Source organism: Macaca thibetana, chromosome 1, assembly GCF_024542745.1.
Source record: "Macaca thibetana thibetana isolate TM-01 chromosome 1, ASM2454274v1, whole genome shotgun sequence".
Classification (NCBI taxonomy): domain Eukaryota; kingdom Metazoa; phylum Chordata; class Mammalia; order Primates; family Cercopithecidae; genus Macaca; species Macaca thibetana.
The window spans coordinates 110,019,126-110,041,961 of NC_065578.1; the positions used below are offsets into that span (position 1 = coordinate 110,019,126).

The 22,836-nt window shown below is 43.7% G+C and overlaps 2 protein-coding genes across 3 annotated transcripts in view; both read right to left on the bottom strand.

Annotated features, from left to right (window-relative positions):
- The window catches only part of KCNA2 (potassium voltage-gated channel subfamily A member 2), a 38,329-nt gene extending 26,880 nt beyond the window's left edge, over positions 1-11,449 (bottom strand). Inside the window, exon 1 of one of the 2 annotated variants that reach the window (XM_050746315.1) lies at positions 11,299-11,449. The gene's annotated coding sequence lies outside the window, so the exon portion shown is untranslated. The other variant, XM_050746299.1, reaches the window with a different exon arrangement.
- LAMTOR5 (late endosomal/lysosomal adaptor, MAPK and MTOR activator 5) overlaps positions 1-22,836 on the bottom strand; it is a 301,434-nt gene that overhangs the window by 216,779 nt on the left and 61,819 nt on the right. The window lies entirely within an intron of this gene.

The window sequence follows — 22,836 nt, forward strand, 5'->3', positions numbered from 1 at the left end:
CTCTCAGTGTGGACAGCGTCTTAGAGATCACCTCACTGTTCTTGGGCGCACCCAGCAAACACAGGTCCCAGGAACTCACTGATTACCGCCCCATCCACAGCCCAGGTCCTCCTGTTGTTTTGTGGTCTACTGTGATTGGTGGGAATATCTGCCCACCATAGCAAGCAAACTCTGTCTCCCAGGCATGACTGCCCATCGTCTCACCTGTTTTTCCCATTGCGCATTCTCAGAGGTGAAGGGTGTGCTGCTAAGAACCTGACTTGGCAGAAGGCCAGAGGGCAGGGCTGGGCAGGGCTGGGCAGGGCAGGGCAGGGTGTGAACAGTGAGCTGTTGGTCTATGCAGGGCATGAATGAATGGTGAGCTGTTGGCCTAACCAACGGATGGTCTGAGGTGAGGATGCAGGGTGGAATGAGTGCCAGGACCGGGTCAAGGTAGCATTTGACATGGGTAAAGTCGGTCTCCTATGTGCTTCTGTCTTCCACATAGCTCCTGATTTTTGTTCATTCTCACTGAAAGCTCCTTTTAAAATATCCTCCCCACACACCGCCAGGGGCCCCGCATGTTGGATCATCTTGCCTGCAAAACAAACTGCTCTTATTATGTAATGATGAGTGAGTGCGTCTATCCACCGTTGACAACCTGAACATTTGTAACAACCAACATAGCTTCTGGCTGGAGCGAGAGGCTGTGGACTGCCTCACTCTCACTAAAGTGTGAGAATTCAGCCCCAAGTAGAGTCTCTTGACATTCTGTTTTGCCTGGGCAGGCTTGTCACATGTAACAGTGTGACTTTCTCTCAGGCTTCTTGAAATTCTAAAATAATGGAAGCGCCTCCATATGACCCTCTTGGACAACCAATCTCTGGGGATTCCTGGGTGCGGATACCGGCTTTGGTGTCAGACTTGCTCTGTCCTGCAGAGTCCCACTTCTTGTTTTCTGGTTGGGTAGGGGTTCATTGGCTATTTTTTTAATGGTGTCAATAAAAAATGGATTAGTATGCTAATTTTAACCATAGCTTTCACATGGCATAATGCCTTAGCCCAATAAAATACATAAAATTGTATATACAGCCTGATTATAACTTTATTGAAAAGCAACAACAAGGGGTAGGATTTCTAGCCATGGCAGAGTGAAGATAAAATTATATGCTTATATTAGAAAAGAAGATCTTACATCAATGACCTCTTTTCCAACTTAAGAAACTAGAAAAAGGAGAGCAAATGAAACCGAAAATGAGCAGAAGGAAGGAAATAATAAAGATTAGAATGGAAATTGATGAAACAGAGAACAACAGATAAAATCAATGAAATCAAAACTGGCACTTTGAGAAGATTAATAAAATAGATAAGTGTCTAGCCAGTCTAACCAGAAAAAAGAGAAATAACCAACACCAGAAATGAGAGAGATGACATTACTATTAATTCTACAGACCTTAAAAGGACAATAAGGGAAATTCTAAACAACTTTATGCTAATAAATTGGACAACTTGGTTGAAATGGAGAAATTCTGTGAGAGACATAAACTACCAAAGCTCAGACAAAGGAAACAAATAACCCAGTACCCCATAGTTATTTAAAAAATAAATATGTAGTTTAAAGCCTGCTTAGTTTTAACTAATTTTCTTAGTTAAAACAAAAATTCCAGGTTCAGATGGCTAAACTGACTAATGCTACCAAATGTTTAAGGAAGAAATAATTCTACACAAATTCTTTTAGAAAATAGAAAAGATAATACTTGTCAATCCATTATGTGAGACCAGCATTACACTGATACCAAAACCAGACAAAAAATCACCAGTAAAGAAAACTGTAGGACAATATGCTTCATGAACATAGATGTACAAATGGAATAAAAACGTATCAAATCAAATACAAAATAACAAGAAAAGAATAATACTTCATGACCAAATGGGGTTTATCATAGAATACAAGGTTGGTTTGACTTCAAGAAATCAATGTAATTCACCATATGAAAAATATAAAAAAGCAAAACCACATGATCATCTTAATAGAGAAAAATGTTTGACAATATTCAATATTCACTTGTGATAACATCTTTCAGCAAACTAAGAAAAAAGGGAGTTGTTTTTCACCTCATAAAATGCATCTATGAAAAACCTGTAGCTAACATTATACTTAATGATGAAAGACGAAATGCTTTCCTTCTAACATCAAGAAGACAAGGATTTCTGCTTTCACCATTTCTATTTAAGATTCTATTGGAGCATGAACCTAGTACAATAAGGTAAGGAAAAGAAATAAACAGTTTCTAGATTGGAAAGTAAGAAGCAAAATTGTCTTTATTCACAGGTGGCATGGTTATTTATGTAGAAAATCCAATGGAATCTACCAGAAAAGCTACTAGAATTCATAAGTGAGTTTAGAGAGATATCAGAATACAAGATCAATGTACAAAAATCAATCATATTTCTAAATACTAACAACAAACAATTATAAATTGAGATTTAAAAACCCCATTTACAATAGCATTAAAATATAAAATACTTAGGGACAAATCTGAAAAAGGATGTGAAAGACCTATACACTGAAAATTATGAAACATTAATGGTAAAAATGAAAGACCTAAATAATTGGAAAAATAGACTGCATTCCAAGGTCAGAATATTATCAAGACATCACTTCTTCTCAAATTAATCAACGTATTCAATAGAATCTCAATAAAAATCTTGGCAGAATTTTTAACAGAAATTGACAAATTGAGCTATACATTACTGCAAAGAACCTAGAATAACCACTGCAACCAAGGCTGCAGTAATAAAAACAATGTGGTATTGGTGTCAAGATAGACAAATAGATCAATGGAGTAGTAAAGAAAGTCCATAAATTGATTCACACATATATGGACAATTGATTTTTTATAAAGACACAAAGGTAGAAAGAAGTCTTTCAACAAATGGCACTGGAACAACTGAACAGCTATATGCAACATGAACACATGTACATAGACCTTTTCCTAATGTCATAAACAAAAATCAGCTCAAAATGAATCATTAGACCTAACCAAAAGAGCTAAAGCTATATACTTTCTAGAAAAAAACAGAAAATGTTTTGACCTTGTTACTCAAAGATGTCTTAGATATGACACTAAAGAAGCATGATGTATAAAAGAACAAATTGATAAATTAAACCTCGCTGAATTAAAAACATTTGCATTTAAAAGACACAATTAAGAAAATGAAAATATAGATCCAGGCTAGGAAAACATTAATAAATGCTACAAAAAATTGTTTTTTGTAGAGACAAGGTCTCGCTATGTTGCGCAAGCTGGTTTCAAACTCCTGGCCTCAAGCAGTCCTCCCGCTTTGGCCTCCCAAAATGCTGGGATTATAGGCATGAGCCACCGCACCCGGCCCCTCTCTGCTCTTTTCACTCCATCTAACAAGGAACTCACATGCAGAATATATGAATAATTTCTATAACTCAGTAAAAAAGAAAAACAAATTTAAAAATGGGCAAGATAATTGAATAGACATTTCACCAAAGAACATATACTAATGGATAATAAGCACATGAAAATATATTCCCATCATTAGTCATTATGAAATACAAATTAAAAGCACAATGATCAGAACAGTAAAGACAAAAAAAAAAAAGAAGCACAAGAAGATATCATACATACTACAAAACTGTAATATAAAAGACTGAGGATAACATCTGTTGGTGAGAATAGGGAGAAATTGAAACACTCATTCATTGTTGGTGAAAATGTAAAATGGTGAATCTACTTTGGCAAATAATTTGTAGTTTCTTTAAAAAGTTAAGCATACACCTACCATATTAGCAATTTATTTATAGGTATCCATCCAAGAGAAATAAAAACATATGTCCAAAGACTTATGTAAGAATACTTATAGCAAGAATAGTCAATATAGCCAGAAACAGAAAGGAATCCAAATGTCCACCAACTGCTGGATTAACACAATGTGCTATATCCATACAATGGAATGCTATTCAGCAATAAAAAAGAAATAGACTACTGGTATATGCTATAACATGGATGAACCTCAAACATGCTAAGTGAAAGAAAACAGACATAAGAAACACATATTGTATGACTCCACTCCTGTGAAATTTCCAGAAATGCCACATCTATAGAGAAATAAAGCAGAACAGTGGTAGCCTGGGGCTTGGGGCGGGAGTAGGGATTGAATGAAAACCGGCAGGAGTGAACTTTTGGGGGTGATGGATATATAAATCTCTAAATTTACCAAAACATTAATACTTAGTCTAAAAATGAATGTATTTTGTACAGTATAAGTTATACCTCGATAAAGCTATTAAAACTACACAATAACAACTACTACTACACATGCTGGGAAAAATGATGGGAAAAATGTGCCAGTATACCAAAAACGGTTATGTTGAGATCATGTTGCGAGTGGATTTTTTTTTTTATTTCTTACATTTTCAATAATCTGCAATACATTTATCGTGAAAAATATAATAAGTGGCAAGTCTTGGGAGATAGAGGTTGATATTGGTGAAAAGTCTGATTGGAAAGGCATTCTTATTTTGAGGTTCTTTCTAGGTCCCACGGCCATTTGGAAGTAATAAAATCAATAAGACTGGGGCTGCCAATAAAAAACCTTGGCATCATCCTGACTTCTTCCTCCTTCATTTTTAAGACTTCGTCTCCAAGTCTTGGCAATTCTTCTGTTAGAGTAGGGATAGTTCAGTTTCTTTCTGCCCATTCTGGCCACACAGCCCTTGCTCAGCCCTTGTCCCACTGCAGAAGCATTCTAACGGGTCTGCTAGCATTGTAAATACATTATTTGTAATGGGTAGGGAAATGCCCCACTACTTATTCCATATTGTAAAACCTCAATAATCAGAAGAGTGTGGTAGTCCCAGTACGTGAATAAACAGATCAATGGAATTGAATGGGAAGTTCAGACATAGCCTGAGTACATTTATAAATTTGTATAGATAAAGGTGACATCTCATATAACAATGAGAGTAGGGATGGCTTTTTAATAAATGGTGTAACGACTACTGAATAGCCATCCCACACCCTCTACCAGTGTAAACTCCAAATAAACTGAAGATTCAAATGTAAAAAGTAAAATTCTATTACTAGGAGAAATCTCAGGGAAGTATTTTATAATCATAAAGAATATCTTTCAATAGATGACTCACAATACTAAAGCCATAAAATAAAAAAATTGATAAATTCAGTTACAAGAGCAACAAAACTTTTACATGGTAAAAATATGGTAAGAAAATTCAAAGAAAAATGATAAAGTGGGAAAAATATCTGTAACTCATCATCCAGACAAATGGCTAATCTCCTTCATATATAAAGAGCTGAAAGAAGTCAATAAGGTAAAAGGTAAGCAATACAATAAAACAGTGGGAAATGGCAATGAATAATCAGTCCACAGACAAAGAAGTGCATGTGCTCCTTAATATGTGAAAAGATACACTCCTTCACTCAAAATTAAGAGAAATACATATTAAAGCTACACTGAGACATCATATTTTTTGACCTATTGATTTGGCAAAAGCTCAAAAGTTTAACTATATATTTGTCTTTGCTGTGCTCTCAAGAAACAGGCCCTCTCATTCATATATTGGAGGTGGGAGTGTTAATTGGTTCAGCCCCATGGAGGCCAATTTGGCAACAGTTTTCAAAATTGCCAATACATTTACCCTTTGACCCAGAAATCACATTTCTGGGAATTTATTCTATGAATACACCTGAGTATATTAAAATGACATATGCACAAGGTCATTCATTGCTGCATGATCTGTAATAGTAAAAGACTGGAAACACCCCAACTGTCTATCACTAGAGGACTGGTAAAATAAACTGTGTTAGAGCCATACATGGAATACTATGCTACTATAAAAATGAAACAGGTGTATTTCTATGTTTTGATATAGAAAAAAGCTCTGGATATATTATAAAGTGAAAAAAAGCAAGGTAAACCAGTGTATTTAGTATGCTACTTTTGAGTATAAAAATCAGAGGAAGGGAAAGATATATTTGCATTTGTTCATATCTGCACAAAAAGTACTAGAACGATACACAAGAAATGATTCTCGGTGGTTATCTACAGGGATCATGGAATGGAGTGGACAGGGCAGAGTGAGAATGAGACATCTCAGTGTGTATCTTTTATAATTTATTATTATGGTTTTTTGATTTATGTGAAATATCAAAACAAAAAGTAAAAATCTCTTGAAGTTCACCATTAACGCATGTTAGAAAACATACATACACAACCATGTTGAAATGTTGTTCCCACAGTCCACACAATCAAGTGTAAACTCCTACACCTGCCCGCAAGAGTCGCAATTTCCCAGCTTTATCTCAGCCCTCACCTCTACACAGGCCTCAGGCACCAGCCAGACCAGGCTGGTACTGGTTCCGTGAGAACACCATGTGCTCTGGGACCTGAGTCTTTGTTTCTTCCACCTCCCTGCATGGAATTCCCAACCCTACCAGTTAATAACTTTCAAGACCCTCTTCCTGCATCTCCAGTGAAGTCTTAGTATAAGAAGAATGTGATGATGAGGATGATGATGATGATGATGACACCACTGTTTACTGGGCACCTATTGTGCTAGGCATTGCACTAAGTGCTTTATTGCATCTCATTTGATCTTACCATCAACCATGTGAAGGAGGAATTGCTATCTCTGTTTCACATACACAGGAAACTGAAAACAGAAGAGGTAAAACCAGACATGGTGCAGCACCACAACCCAAACCTTGGTATCTGGGGTTAGACAGGCTTGGCCTAGACTCCCAAATCAGCTCCTTTCTAGCTCAGTAACCTTAGAAAGTGACATCATCTATGGAAGGTTTAACTTAATCATCAGTAAAATGGTAATAATTAAAATGCTTATTTCATGGAGTTGTTCAGGATTAATGAGACACTGGAAAGAAAACACTCGGCATACCGCTTGGCACATAGTAAGTGTTCAATTATTGGCTAGTCACAAAGTCCTTATAGTACCAGATTTTATCCACTGTCCATTTTGAAGTCTTTCCCCCTTGAAGTGTGAAGTCCTAACCACCCAAGCTTCTTGTTTATACAGACAACACCATGCCAGCCAATGCTATGTTCTCTTTCTATATCTTCATTTGTCTTTATTTCATCTGTTAGATCATAACGGTTTCAAGGGCTAGGACTAGCTCCTGGGTTTCTCTCTGTGCTCCCTCATTGGACCCAGCACTTAGTAGATGCTCAATAAATGTTTATTGATTTTGTCTGAAGAAAGTGGGTAGGAAAGGAAAACAAAAAGGGAGAAGGAATCTAAAATAAAACAAGAGACATCTAAGGACTAACATAATTATAAAAAATGTTAATGCAACCCTTGAGCCCAGAAGTTCGAGATTGCAGTGAGCCACCATCCCACCACTGCACTCCAGCCTGGAACAACAGTGAGACCCTGTCTCAAAAAAAAAAAAATAATAATAATAATGCCAGGCTTGATGGGGAGAAAGTGAAGAGGGAGAAAATCCTATGAGGTGGACAGGAAGTGAAATAGCAAGAATAGGAAGTGGGAAAAGAGGGTACTGAAAGTGGTGCAATACAATGAGGGAAACACATTTAGAGGGACTCTTGGGCAACATTGAATTTCCTCATTTCTTGAATTCATTAAGATATGGATGATTAAAATGAGATTAAAAGGCCACCCCTAACTCCCAAGTTAGTCTTATTGTTTGGAGATGATGGTGGTGGTTGAAGGGTTTTTAACTGATCACAAGTTGTTCTTGTGCCCTGACCGGGGAAAAGACAGTATGTAGCCCTGAGCATTAGTGGGCCTGGGTGCTGCAAAGGCCAGGAAGCAGTCCTCCGTTCTGTCCTCCACACTGGGTATGTCTTGATTGGGAGTTTGCATCTAGTTTTGATCCATGGACTTTATAAAAAGAGGGAGCAGGCCGGGCGCGGTGGCTCACGCCTGTAATCCCAGCACTTTGGGAGGCCAAGATGGGCGAATCACGAGGTCAGGAGATCGAGACCATCCTGGCTAACACGGTGAAACCCCGTCTCTACTAAAAAATACAAAAAAACTAGCCGGGCAAGGTGGCGGGCGCCTGTAGTCCCAGCTACTCGGGAGGCTGAGGCAGGAGAATGGCGTAAACCCGGGAGGCGGAGCTTGCAGTGAGCTGAGATCCGGCCACTGCACTCCAGCCTGGGGGACAGAGCGAGACTCCGTCTCAAAAAAAAAAAAAAAGGAGGGAGCAGTGGGAGAGTCTAGCAAAGTGGTTGGGGAATGAAATGCTGTCCCCTTCGTCCATGATCATCCTCTGAAACCCCATTCATCCTGTTAGGTTCACTGTGAAGAAGCCTCCTGGGTGTTAGAAAGGGCCTGACCATCCTCCATATTCCACTGGTTTCCACTTGTTGACAGTACTCACACAAAGCTATTTTGCATAAGAGAAATGAGAGAGCAAAACTCCCTCACCCCAGACTGGGAACTCCTTGAGAGCAGACAGCCATTGTGTTCATCTCTGTACTGCCTGATGGGGGCCTTGTCCAGTGTCTGGCACCTGGTGCCTGACTTAAAACAGGTGCCCCATAAATATCTGTTTGTTGAGGCATCTCTGTAGAGGACTGGACAAGAGGTGATGACTTGAAAGAATGCAGGAGGTCAGATTAGATGCCCCACTGCAGTGCTTCTGTGACACCCTGGACTTCCCACACATTATCACCAGTCTCACAAAATTCATCTGCACATTTTAGGCCTCTCTCCCCCAACCAGATCCTTTAGAGCAGAGATGAACTGACTTGTGCTAAAAGCAGGTGCTAGATGATTGTTTATTGAATACATGGACACAACTTCATAATCCTGTAGATTGCTTTAGAGCTCAGCAGAGCTAATTCCCCTGGGAATCATGGTGGTGCTGCACCATGCCTGGTTTTACCTCTTTCTTGGCAGCAAGACCTGATGTGTTCTCTTCAAATTTGCATTTGATATCATTCATCTCCCAGGCCAGATCCCTGAGGATCCTCAAGAATGGCTCCCAAATGTTGGCTGTGTAGTAGAATTGCCTGGGGAAGCTTTTAAATCCTAGTGCTCAGGTCACATTTTGGATAAATTCAATCAGAATGTCTTGGGGTAAGAGCCTGAGTTCAGTGGCTGTTAATGATCTCCAATTACCACCAAATGACCAAATGATCCCCAATCAGTGAGTGATTTTTAAGGACCCCACCAATGGCCCCAAGATCATCATTGCAGACAATCCCCAGTGGATATGAAAGTTTGGGAACTACCGGTTTCGGAAATGCATTTTACTGTAGAAATTGAGTAAGTCTCAATATATCGGAAAATTAATAATGAGACCTGTGTCCCTGACACAACATAAATGGAGGTGCCACTGTAGAACATTTATCAAAGGATCTGGTGTGACAGCTGGAATTTGTACAGATGCTGTTAACGTTTGTAGATCATCCTGAGAAGTAGTTCAGTGAGGCACCTCTTCCTCAGCACGGTTACTCTCTCCTTCACCTGTGTGTTTATTCAGCACTTTAAATTATTTGTTGCTATGTTTTTCTCCTCACTAGTTGTGAGCAACTTGAGGGCAGGAACTGTGTATCCATAAGCACACTGAGCGTCTGGTGTCTAACCCTCGGTGGATGACAGACACCTGCTTGTGACATAAATGTGTCAGTGAATTCACTCACTCATTTATATACTCATTCAACAAATGATGATAGGAACAGACAGAAAGGTATGGCATTGGCAGAGAACAGGAGTTAATTAAGCAGAGAGCAAAACGAGGAGACTGAATTAAACACAGGGAAGTAAAAGCTGAAGAATAAGAGAAAGAAAAGGGTATTCATTTATCATTTGAATTCATGTAATGCAGTGGTGGGTAGGTTTGACTGGAAGAAGCATTTTTTAAAATCAAATGGACTCAAAAGTGAGTTAACATCTCTAAGTGCTCTGTACTTTTTTTTTTTTTTTTTTTTTTTTTTGCGGGGTGGGGGGAGCGGGGGATGGAGTTTTGCTCTTGTTGTCCAGGCTGGAGTGCAATGGTGCCATCTCGGCTCGCCGCAACGTCTGCTTCCCGGGTTCAAGTGATTCTCCTGCCTCAGCCTCCCACGTAGCTGGGATTACAGGCATGCACCACCATGCCTGACTAATTTTTGTAATTTTTATTTTGTTAGAGACGGGGTTTCTCCATGTTGGTCAGGCTAGTCTCAAACTCCTGACCTCAGGTGATCCTCCCACCTCGGCCTCCCAAAGTGCTGGGATTACAGGTGTGAGCCACCGCGCCTGGCCAGTGCTCTGTACTTTTTCTCCTTTTTAGGATATTTAGTCACAAGTAAAATAAATGAGTTACTATATATTATTTGCATACCATCCCTTTTCTCTTCCAAGTTCTACAAAGGCAGATCCTACTTGTGTCACTCACCTCCGTGTCCCCAGCACCCGGCACGGCATGACACACAATGGGTGCTCAGTAAATATTTACCAAGCTATTCAATGGATTCACGGATTCAGTTCTTCTATTACCCAAAATCATCACGTCATCTTCATCTCAAAGTTGTTTTGAGGAATAACTTAGATAAAATATATAAGCACTGGGCACATGGTAGGCATTCAGTGATTGTTAAGTCATTATTATAATTGAGAAAAACAATAGACACTAAGCACCTACTTTGAAACAGACCTTATGTTAAATGCCGTGCAAAAAGGGACAATCAAAAGTGCCAAGAAATTGCATCTTTTAAAAGCTGTATGGGTTTGAGGACCCTATTGTCACTGCCTCCCCCTGCGCTCTCCCCAAAGAGCCTCGGCAAAAACCAGTACTCACAATCATCTACCTGGCCACACCCCAGCAGCCAGCCCTGGAACCGCTAAGCCTGGTCTTCCTTTCCACAACCACCAGATGGCAGCACAAAGCACACGGATGGACAATGCTCCGTGCAGGAGGGCTGCTGTCTCGAGCACAGGTCTTGGCCTTGGTCGGCTGTTTGGGAGTCAACACTTAATGCTTTGCGATCGGTCCCTTCCTTTCCACTTCCAAGCCTCTGACCCCATCCCTTCACCCTGGAGTCACCTCACACCTGCAGGGTCCTCATTCACAATCCTTCCCAGAGTACCTGGAGTGCCTTCCTTTCGCCTCCATTCCTTTACTGACCCCCATGTTGCTTTTCATGAAGGTGCCAAATCCGTTGTCTCGCCCTTGAAGTGTCTCACCGTCGCAGCTCACCTTATTCCTTGCTGCACTCCAGCAATGGCCTACCAGTCACCTCCTGTTCTCTGTCTTTGCTCACATCACTCCCTGCCTGCTATGTACACACATGCATGCTCACCCTTGCTGCCCCTCCTCTTCACCTCCTTGAAAGCCCAGCAGAGGCTCTCCTGCAGAAGTCTTCACGCTGGAAACCAGATGATGGCTCACTCTTCTATGTGCCCCATCACCACTTCCTTTCTTGGTAAGTGTTCAAAGGGTTTCAGGTTCGAGGTGACCTGGTTGCATGATGCTTCATCAGCAATCTCCAGGTGTTTCCTGTCACCCCAGCCAGGGACTGCAAGAACAGGTTTTTCTCTTAAAAGAGAAACTGAGCACTGGCAGACTAGCAGGGGTCGGTGAGCCATGCAGAGTTAGGAAGAGCAATCAGCACTTGGAAAACATGGCGGGAGACAATAGGGAAGGCGAAGGGAGTTGTGTATAAGTAATTCATTGTCTAGAGCTCAGTGTACAAGCAATAAAAGAGAAGTGTATGGAGAGGGTAGCAGGGACCAGATCTTACAAGGTCTAGAAGACTCTGCCAATGTTATTTGGACTTTACTTTGGAGGTAGGGGAGTCTTAAAGGATTTTAAGCCAGAGGGGTGACATGACTGGATTTTTCTATTAAGGAAGATCACTCTGGCTGCTGTGGGGGATAGACTGCTGGGGGGGCAATGACTGCAGGGCATAGGGAGACCACCTGCTGGGAAGCTGTTGCAGTGGTCCAGACAGAGATGTGGGTATGAACTAAAAAGAGATACTGCAGGGATGGAGTCAGTAGGCTAAACAAGCCCTGTAGACCTGTTGAGTCTGAGGGGTCCGTGGGATACCTGAGTGGGGAGTACAATGGGATTTGGATGTTCCTGCCTGGAGCTTGGGAGATAGGCCTGGGCTGGATCTAGAAGTCTGTATGGATGAGGCCTCTGACATGGATGAGATTAGGCAGGGAGCAGGGGTGCATGTAGAAGAGAAGAGAGGAAAGTGGGAACATTTAAAAGCCTAAAGACAAGGAGGAGCCAGAAAAGGAAATGGAGAAGGTACAGCCATAGATAGAGGAGGAATCAGGGGAGAGTGATGTCTTGGAAGCCATGGGTGAAAGCTGGCTAAAGGCAGCTGAGAGGTCAGGCAAGACGAGACTGAATGTGTCATTTGGAGGAAGCCACATGGAGGTCACAGTCTCAGTGGAGCCGTGTTGGGCAGAGGCGGAGCTCCGTGGGTTGAGTGAGTGGGCAATGAGGAGGTAGGAACGGGCTTGTAGGTACTCTTTGAAGACATTTGATTGTAAATAAAATGATGAAATTACGTGGTAGGTGAAGGGAATGTAGGATTAAAGAAGGTTTTATTTGTTTAAGGGTTTTCGTTTGTTTTAAGATGGAAGAGACTTATAGAGAGAAATAGATACAAAATGAGTAGTTGAAGATCCAGGAAAATAAGGAGAGAGAATTCCTGGAGGGGAGAATTGAGAAGGGATTCAGAGCACAGGTGGAGGGGTCATGCTCGGTAAGACCTGGGACACTTCTTTATTTTTATTTTATTTTTTGAGACGGAGTTTTGCTCTTGTTGCCCAGGCTGGAGTGCGGTGGTGCAATCTTGGCACACTGAAACCTCCATCTTCCGGGCTCAAGCGATTCTCCTATCTCAGCCTCCCAAGTAGCTGGGATTACAGGAGCCCGCCACCACGCCCGGCTAATATTTGTATTTTTAGTAGAGATGGGATTTCACCATGTTGGCCGGGCTGGTCTCGGACTCCTGACCTCAGGTGAACCACCTGCCTCAGCCTCCCAAAGTGCTGGGATTACAGGTGTGAGCCACCTCGCCTGGCCCAGACCTGGAACACTTATTTGATCATAGGAGGTGAGAATGGATTGGAATTGGCTTTGGCTGAGAGTACAGGGGCTGGCTGAGGTGAGGGTCCTCAGGCACCTGGAACTGAAAGGTCTTCGCTAAGACAGACTGAACTCTGCCCAGATCTTGGTGAAAAGGAAGGATGTGGCAGTACTTCCTCTCCTTGTGGCTGTGGGATTTTCCCCATCAGGACCCCTAGACTGGGTAAAGGAGTGAGAAGGCCACCATGTTATTGATGCAGGGTGGGACTGTGCTGGTGAGGGAGCAGGAAAGGGGTTATTGGAGTTGGAAATCTTGCAAGAAAGTACTTAAAGCAATGCCTAAGGGTTCTGGGCTACTGGACTGGTGGGAGTGCTGACAGTAGGACACTGAGAGGCTGGGAGAGAAGACAGTGCTCAAGGGTAGAAGGTATCAAAAACATGCCAGAGACCATGCATATGGGATTCAGAAGCAAGAAAGCATGAAGGCAGAGAGGTGAGAGTGGGATGTTTGAGCTTAAAATTCCCAAGGAGTGCAAGTCCCGTCAAAGTTCAGGATGTGGCCTTGAGTGGGGTCCCTAAGCAGAGTCAGGGTGTAGGAGCCTGGAGAGGAAAAGGTCAAAGGTATTGGCCTCCAGGAGTCTGGATGTCAGGGTGAGGACTGAATTTGAGGGGAAGGCTGTGAGCCAGGTGCCAAGGCCTTGGATGGCTGAGGAGTGAATGGGTGGGCAGCTCTGAGAGGGGGTCTTGTCGTGTTCTAGATACTGAAAGATGAGCAGGGGATGCCTCAAAAGGCCACTGGGTGTAGTCCAGCCCTAGGTCAGCTGTGCTTGGGTGACCTGCCTGAGGACAGGTAGCAAGAAAGTGGCTGAGACAAAATAAAAATTAACTTTATGTCTGTAATCACTTAACTCTTCCAATCCTCACGGACTGACGGTCTGTACAGATGTTCTGGTTCACTAAAAGCTTGGGGTTGACAAGACTTTTTGTTCTCCTGAATTTGTAGTACATATTCACCATGTGACTTTTAGAAACGCATGTCATATTCTACCAGCCTCAGTTTCCCCCTCTGAATGCCAAGAGGCTGACCAGAGCGGCGAGTGTTCAGCCTTGTCAGGTGGAGCCCCAGTGATTCAGTGGAAGAGGCTAAAGGTACTTGGGTGGTGTTGCAGAGCTGGGGGTGGAGACATTACAGGGAATCTGTAGGGGATCAGCTCCTGGCCCCGCCTTGGTCTCCAGCTGAGCAGCTACCCTTGAACCTGCCAGAATCCTAGACTTCTGCATGAGATTTTGTTTGGAAAGAGGATTCTGCTGCCTAAAACAGTGTGAAAAATCATAATCTTGCCCAGCCCTGACACTGCGTGAGCCTGTTGCCTTCCTGTACTGGAAGGAGTACCCTTGGCAGTGTGTCCCTGCTGCTCGCCGCTGTCAATTTTAATGCCTAAGCGCTTGGCAGGAACATGGGCAGTGCCAGGACCTCTGTAATGCACTTGGCAATGAGCTGATGCTCGTCAGTGGTAGTTGTGATGCCTCTCAGAAATCTGACTTTCCTGAAGTGGTTTTGATGGGCCAAGGGCTTGGGTGCTCCTCAGTGACCTTGATGATGAATTACATCCGGGATCCAGTGAGTAGAACAGACAGGTTCTTTAGCTGAGGAACAAAGCCCAGACCTGTTCTTCATCACCTAGCCCCAGCTGGGATCTCTTGTTGCCAGGCTGGCAGCTGTGAGGGATCACTGGGCCACCAGGAAGCCTTCCCAGCTGGGACTGTTCTGAAGATTTGTGCCAGAGAAACTACATCTGTGAGTCACTGCTCAGCGGAAAACCCAGCTGCTCAGCTCAGCCCCGGCCCCAGTGACCCGGGGAAGGACCAGAAGGCAGAATGAGAATAAAAGATGGGCTGATTAGCTTTTCTCAGTTTCCATAGCAGGTTATCATATTTGCAGTTCTTCATTTCATGAGGGAAGTTGAGAGTGGAACTGGAATCAAAAGAAGTACTCAGATGGTGAAGCTCGTAGCTGTTGGGTGTGGAGGTTTTGGCTGAGCCACCAGAGATACTCCTCTGGCCCTCGGGGTCCTTACTTTGACTCATCACCGTTTTTTTTGTTTGTTTGTTTTTTGTTTTTTTTTGTTTTTTTTTGATCCACAGGAGGCTACAGCCAGGCTCATAGTCTGGCACATGGCATTTCTGGACAGTGAGAATCAGGAAATGGGGGTGACCCACTTCTTAGAGTGGGTCTGATGAATCATGGGAAAATCTCTCAATATTGAGACAGAGATACTGGAAGGAGGATGAGATTTGTTTTATAAACAAGAGGGATTCTTGGTGTCATGGCTGCCTTCTCAGAAGGGAAGATCGGCCAGGTGTGGGCCTGAAAGCCATAGGTGTTAAAGGGCTGACCCTGAAACAGTCCCTGCAAGGATAGGGGTGGACCATCAGGACCATGATGGGAAAGTGCTGGTGTTTGGGATGTCACTTCCTACAAAGTGACAATCACTGCAGAGGCCAAGAAGCCTCCCACTGGGTTTGGAGGGTCACTATCTCTTCAATTAAAGTAAGGCAAATTCTTAGCTGCCAAGGAGACGAGGTGACTTTGGGTTCTAGTCTCAGATGAGTCCTAGTGGGATAGAAGCCTGTCTTGCTCTGCTTGACGCAGACCAGACATGATGGGTAGGACTTAGTTCCACAACGATGTGGGGAGTCCTGTGAGCAGGTGGGAGTGTGTCTGGGGCATGCCTAGAATCGTGGGCCCTGCATGGTAAAGGTCCTGCAAACCAAGCCAAAATGGGGATGCTTGTAGGGCTGGGGATGTTTAGCCTAGAAAAGGGCACAGGAGGCTAGTGTTTTTGGAATCCCTGTTGCTACAGATGGCAGAACTGAGGCCAATAGATGGAGATAACAGGAAGAAAAATTGTGACTCACCAGAAATAAAGCTAGCTGATATTTTAAGACAGTAAAGTCTAATGGTTAAGATCTTGGACTCTAGAGTAGTCACAATGGGCACCACCCTGAATCCTGCCCACAGATGTGGGTCTGCGACCCACTTGGTATTGGCCTGCCCTGCCCTGGGATTTAAAAACTTGCATCAGTCATCAGCACAAATTGGGAGATTATGCTTACAAATCTATATGGATAGCCTCTTTTTAAAAATCTGAGGATCTGATCACCCATGTTTCTACTCTCTCCTGTAACAATAAATTGGACGTGGGTGGCAGCTGCCTCTTCTGAATAAACAGTTGCACTGTGGTTTTTCACAAGTGCTACTTCCTCCACCTTTCTTACATTTGCACAGTTTCACGGATTCCCAGGTGTCTGTAGGTATTGTAGTTTGCAACCCTGTTCTAGTTAAGAACTGAGGGTTTGTAACCTGGCTTTGCCAATTTTAAGTTACTGTGACCTTAAAGAAGGGGGTCAATTTCTCTAAGCCACAGTTTCCTTATCTGAATATGAGAATCATAATAATACTTACCATGAGTTAAAGAACTCATCACCCTTTTTTTTTTCTGATCCACAGGAGGCTACAGTCAGGCTCATAGTCTGGCACATGGCATTTTCTGGACAGTGAGAATCAGGAAATGAGGGTGAAGGAATGGCTGGCAAGGAGTGAAGCACGGCATGAGAGCTCACCAACTCTTAGCTGGTGGAACGCTGTCCAACAGTGGAGGAGGTAGCCTTGGGAGCTCTATCACCAATGCTGGGCCTGCAGAGGGGCTGCATGACCTGACAGTAGCCAGGACTATAGAGGAGGACAGCCATCAAGAACTCTGAAATAAGTGGATCATGCAGCAGTACTCCTTGGGCTCTTCCCAATGACCAAGTCAAAGGTGTTGGTGTAGAGCTTCTTTTGATGCTCATTAAAATCAAATTTGAGGCCGGGTGTGGTGGCTTACACCTTTAACCCCAGCACTTTGGGAGACTAAGGCAGGCAGATTGCTTGAGCCCAGGAGTTTGAGACCAGCTTGGGCAACGTGGCAAAACCCTGTCTCCACCAAAAAACAAACAAACAAACAAATAAACAATAACAACAACAACAAAACCCCCCAAATTAGCCAGGCATGGTGGTCCATGCCTGTATTCCCAGCTTCTTGGGAGGCTGAGATGGGAGGATTACCTGAGCCCAGGGAGGTCGAGACTGCTGTGAACTGTGATTGCTCCTCTGCACTCCAGTGTGGGCAACAAAGGGAGACCCTGTCTCAAAAATAAGTAAAATAAAATAAAAATAAAATAAAATTGATTTGATCTGGAAGGAAATTTTATAGAAAAGAATGTGTCACCTGGAGTAACGTACATCCACTTGGGAGGCTGCCGTGTGCTCAGAGTGAGTTGGAGTTCCAGCCCCAGCTGATGGTGGGTGGGAGCATTCCCCTGCCCCTTCCTGCTCTGCCACAGGGCTCCTTGGAGCTCACTGGCAGCATGTCCTCCCTTGGTAGCTGGATAGGCCCCTCAGTGGGCTGTGCAGGCTGAGCAGCCATGGGGGACAGCTAAACCCATACCCATACCCCAAGCCTGTGACAGAGTGGTCCAGCACTTCAGGACCTGCCTGGGTCCTGGGTCTGCCCCTGGGTGGGGCCTGGGTGGTTTGGATTCTCTTTGGGTGGTCTGGACTCAGCCTGATGAGAGAGCCTTTGGTGGCTGGTTTCCATTGGCCCCTGAGAAGCCCTCTGCTGGAGCGGCATGGAGTGACTGAGAGAGTCAGTTCTGTGTCTTAAGCCGACATGCATTTTCTGGTTCTGGAAGCAGAATCTGCTTTATGTGCTTCAGATGCTGAGCCAAGGGCAGACACATCCTTATTCTCAGAGAGCCACTACAGGGGAGGAAGCAGGGGTCTACTGGCCATGAGCACAGCAGTACATGCCGCATATCTGCCCGACAGGCTGGGAAAAAGCTTGGGGGAGAAAGAGGGCTCATCAGGCCTGGAGGCTGCAGGAAGCCAGCCTCCTGGGCTCTGAGGATGGTGCCATGACACCAGTGCTGAGGACTGGTGGGCGTAGTGGGGTGAGTTGAATGAGCTGGGAATTCGTGTTCTGAATCTATTTCCCCCACTGCTTCTCCACTCCTCTGTTCTCTCTCCCCTCTCTTCAGCATTCACTGTAGCCTTGATAATTAGAATATCATCACAGTCAGTGAGCAGCTGTCAATGACCCATCTCCTTGTCTCAGCACTAGGTGGTGCTTGTATCTCCCTTCTGACTGGCTGAGGAAGCAGGGCAGCAGGAGGCAGGTGCTGGTCCAGAGCCCCTCTTCTTGCAGAATCATTAGGCAAAGCTCCCGGCAGCCTAACTTATGCAGATATCAGAGCTCAGGCTTTGGTTCTTGTACTTGAGCTAATTGGCATCTTTGGAGAAGCTTTTCAGCCTCTGGCCTGTGGGCACCTGTCCCTGAGGGGTGGCCCATCATTCAGCCTTGGTCTTTGCGTTAGGCCTGTATTGCTGCTGAGTTTTCACCCCAAGCCATGTCTGATGGCCTTTGGCTGGAATCTGGGATGGTAGAAAGCTGTTGAGACAGTTGGGTCTAAATTAAATATTAGATCTGAGTGGGTTTCATGTATTTCATAGCATAATTTTGTTGGGATATTTATTTGCTCTTCTCCTGGTTCTCGCGAATTAATAATGGAGTAAAATCCGTTTTGACATTGAGCACTGATTTGCTTACATTCTGCTGAAGTGCACCTGCTCTGTGAGAGAGTGGGTGTGTCAGGAGCCTGGGAGAAGTGGGGGCAGACAACAGAAACTTCAAAGGAGAGGCATGGTTTGGGCACTGACTTTATATGTGAAAATGTGATTCAGCCTTAAACTTGTGGGTCACCTGCTAGATGACAAGCGCGAGATCAGACTCCAGTGGGAGAGTAAAATCATGGAAGATACTGTCTTCTTTCAGGAAGCTTATGTTGGGGAAATAACAGCAAACACAACAATACCAGCTAAAGAGCAGAGTGCAAAGACAGGTGGCTCTCCCCTATTCCACTGCATATACACTCACAATCAAATACACATATGTACACATTTGGTCAAACCTGTGAAGACCAAACCAGGCTCTGGGTTTTGGGACTGGGGTCATCAAGACCTACAGGTAAAATCTCCTCTTTTCAAATCTGCATTTCCTTATAGCAAAGTGGTGAGAGCACAGGTCCTAGAGCCGGAAGGCCTGCCTGAGAATCTGGCTCCCTCCGTACTAGCTGTTTATGCCTGGACATGCCACTTAACCTGTCTGTGCTTCAGTTTCCTCATCTGTAAAATGGGAATTTCAGTGTCTATTTCACAGATTTGCTGAGAGGTTTAAATAAGTTAAAACATGTACATGCTTCAAACAGTGTCTGGCACATGGACTGTGCTCAGTGGCTATGACTGTTGTTCCAAAGATCTGACCCCTTTTCACCGCTTGCAGAGGTAAATGATAGATGTTCAGACCATAAGGGAAAAACAGAGGCCCATTTTTAGGATGAGAAAGTGGGACAAATAATACAATATCTGCTTGGTTTCAGGAGAGGAGAGGGTCCTGGAAACTTGGTGCTTCTTACACAGCTGCTAAGCCCCAACTCAATTCAATTCATCAAAAGTATAATGAGGATCTGCTGTGCACAAGGTATGTAAGCATTGTGGGGAAACAGGTGCTTCAAGTATGGAGCCCATCCTCTACCTCAGGAGGTGGAACAGACAGATACAAACAAAGAGTAGGACATGATAAATATCATAAACACTCAGGAAGACCCTAAGTTGTGAGAAGGGAGGAAAGCCCTCATGAGTGTTGGAGAAGAAGATATCAGGGACAGCATACATCAGAACAGGAAGGCAGAAAAGCTTGAGAACAGGACAGAGTCTATTTTGGTTGGAGCAAGCTTGGGTGAGAAAGGGTGTTGGGCTATCAATGGAGAGTGTGGGATGCAAAGGCAGGGTGAGTTGGCACTTCATCAACAGAAAATGGAAGGCCACTGAAGGCTTTCTGAGCAGGAGTAGAATCTTTTTATATTTTAAAACTAACAGACTATAGTAGGTGAGGAAGATGGAGGGATGAAAGACGACAACATTTGTTCATTTGTTTGTTTGTTTTGCCTGGGTGACTATCCGCATGATGGTATCTGCTAGAGATAGGGAAGTCAGAAGGAAGGGCCAAATCACTGGAGAAAGAAAATGCTTTGCTTGGACAGTCTGCATGGGAAGTTCCAGTGAGTCATCCTGGTGGCAATGACTGGCAGATTGTTGGAAATGGAAGAGCTAAAGAGAGAGAGTCTAAGAATAGAGATAGGGATTTGGGAGTTAGTGGCAAATAGAGTCAAACTATGGAAATGTATATGATGGCCTGAGAAGAAATTATAGGAGAAGTAAGAAGGACTAAGGGCTGAGCCTGGGAGACAGGACATGGAGGGGAAAGGCAGCTGAGATGAGCCTTGAAGAAGACTGAAGAGGTATAATTACTACTGAGGAGAAGCAAGGCAGTTCAGTGTGATGGATGCCAAAAGATGAAGAAGTCAAGGAGGTAAGACCCAAAGAAAGGCTACTTTTGGGCTCCTGGTGACCTGGGAGAGCCATCTGCGTAGAGTTCTGGGATGGGCAGGGTGAGAGAGCATGGTAGAGCAAAGGGTTGTGGGAAGATCTGAGAGGCTTTGTAGAATTAAGGGAAGAGATGAGATACTAAGCACGTTAAGTCTTGCCTGTCTTCCTAATGCATGAATTAAGATCAGAAAAGAGAACTAGAGAAAGAGGCTGGATGGCTGCCAGAAGCCAGAATATTAAGAAATTGGGCCGGGCGAGGTGGCTCATGCCTGTAATCCAAGCACTTTGGGAGGCTGAGGCGGGCGGATCACAAACTCACGAGTTCGAGACTAGCCTGGCCAACATGGTGAAACCCTGTCTCTACTAAAAATACAAAAATTAGCTGGGTGTGGTGGCAGGCTCCTATAATCCCAGCTACTCGTGAGGCTGAGGCAGGAAAATAGTTTGAATCTGGGAAGTGGAGGTTGGAGTGAGCTGAGATCGCGCCATTGCATTCCAGCCCGGGTGACGGGGCGAGACACTGTCCCCCCACCCCCCCCCAAAAAAAAAGAAAAAAAGAAATTGGTATTAGTAGCAGAAATGCAGAGTGTGAGAGGGTATATATAAATGGATCACTAAGAAGACAAAGATTGTTTATAAAATAGAATTGCCTGATTATGAACCAAATACGAATCAGTTATAATATGTTAATATAAAACATTTTTCTTAAGGAAAACAACTTAGACAATATCAAATATATTTAAAATGTTGGGTAGGCAATGGTTATGAAGGGGGAGAAGCATGCACTTCTCCAACTGCACCATCACTAGCCACATGACTTCCTGTGAGTTATGACCCCTCTGCTTCACATTCTCATCTGTGTAATGGGGATACTAACACTTTTCAAGGTTTTTGCGTTGTTGTAAGGACTGAGTGAGCTATTGAGGAATCTGAATGCAAAGGAGTTCTTATCCCAGTGCCTTGTGCATGGTGAGTAGGTGCTGAGTAAGTATTAACTATCATCACTGTTAGCTTTTCTTGGCTGTCGGTAGCGCAGTCTTGGAGAGAACAGTTTGGCATTCTGGGCCCTGATATTTAGCTGGATGGATGCTCAAATGCTTGCCTTGGGGTGGATAAATGCAGCTGAAGTAGAAGTGAAAGATCGTGTGTGACTAAACAAAAGAGAAAAGGGAAGAGAAAGGAGAGGTTTAGTGCATTTGTGAGTGAGTGAGTGAGTGTGTGTGTGTGTGTGTGTAGGGAGAGAAGATGGTAACAATGTTAGGAGAAAGGCAGCATTTCATGACTGGCAGAAATGGGTTCCATGGTACCACTGCATGGTCGACTTAGATCCGGGAAACTTGTGGTTTCACAATTCACAGTTGTGAACATTGGTGCTCTTTATCAAACCCTTCAGTCAAAACTGCAAATATACAGTCCAGAACCACAGATTTCTTTAATTTTGACTTTGTAGCTAAGTCATCCTAATCAGGGACTCTCTATCCTACCCACACCCAAACTCAGTAAACCCAAAGAATACTGAGAATATCAGACCAAAATATTTGGTGTACAGTTTGGATTTGTGTTCTGTCTTCTCCAAGTCTCAATTTTCTTCTCTGTGATGATTGCCTAATGTCTACCTTTTTGAATGTCTATGGAGATATGTTTAAGTACTTGGTAATCTGGAATGTGCTAAATAGAGGTTTTTTTTGTTGTTGTTTTGTTTTGTTTTGTTTTGAGACAGAGTCTCGCTCTGTCAACCAGGCTGGAGTGCAATGGCACTATGTTGGCTCACTGCAACCTCCGCCTCCCGGGTTCAAGCGATTCTCCTGCCTCAGCCTCCCAAGTAGCTGGGATTACAGGTGTGAACCACGGCGCCCGGCCAGAGGTTATCTTTCTATACTAGTTTTCTTTAATATTTTATTTTGGATTTGTTCTATGTGAATTTATCTGAAGTTGATTTGAACCTGTTTACATTGTAATCTGTAACACATTTTGGGCAATAAACTTCATATGCTGACTACTTAGCTTCTTTCGTTCATTTTAAATTTACTTCTCAAGTGTTCAGCTTCAGGGAATGCTCTTCAGGAACAACATTCCTGGATCTGGTGATCAAGAACCTTTGCTCTCATTTTTCATTTTCTCCCAGTCTGAGGAGGCCCTGACTCTGCCCAGTGAGGCTGCTCTCCCTCTGGTAATGCCCATCCTGTCAGCCACGATGTGAGCTCTGCCTTGTGCATGAGGTTTGTCCAACTGGGGGAGGGAGCTAGAGTCAACACTGTGTCCCAGATGTAGGCAGTATGGTTGCTGTTCTGGCAAGGTAATCTCTGG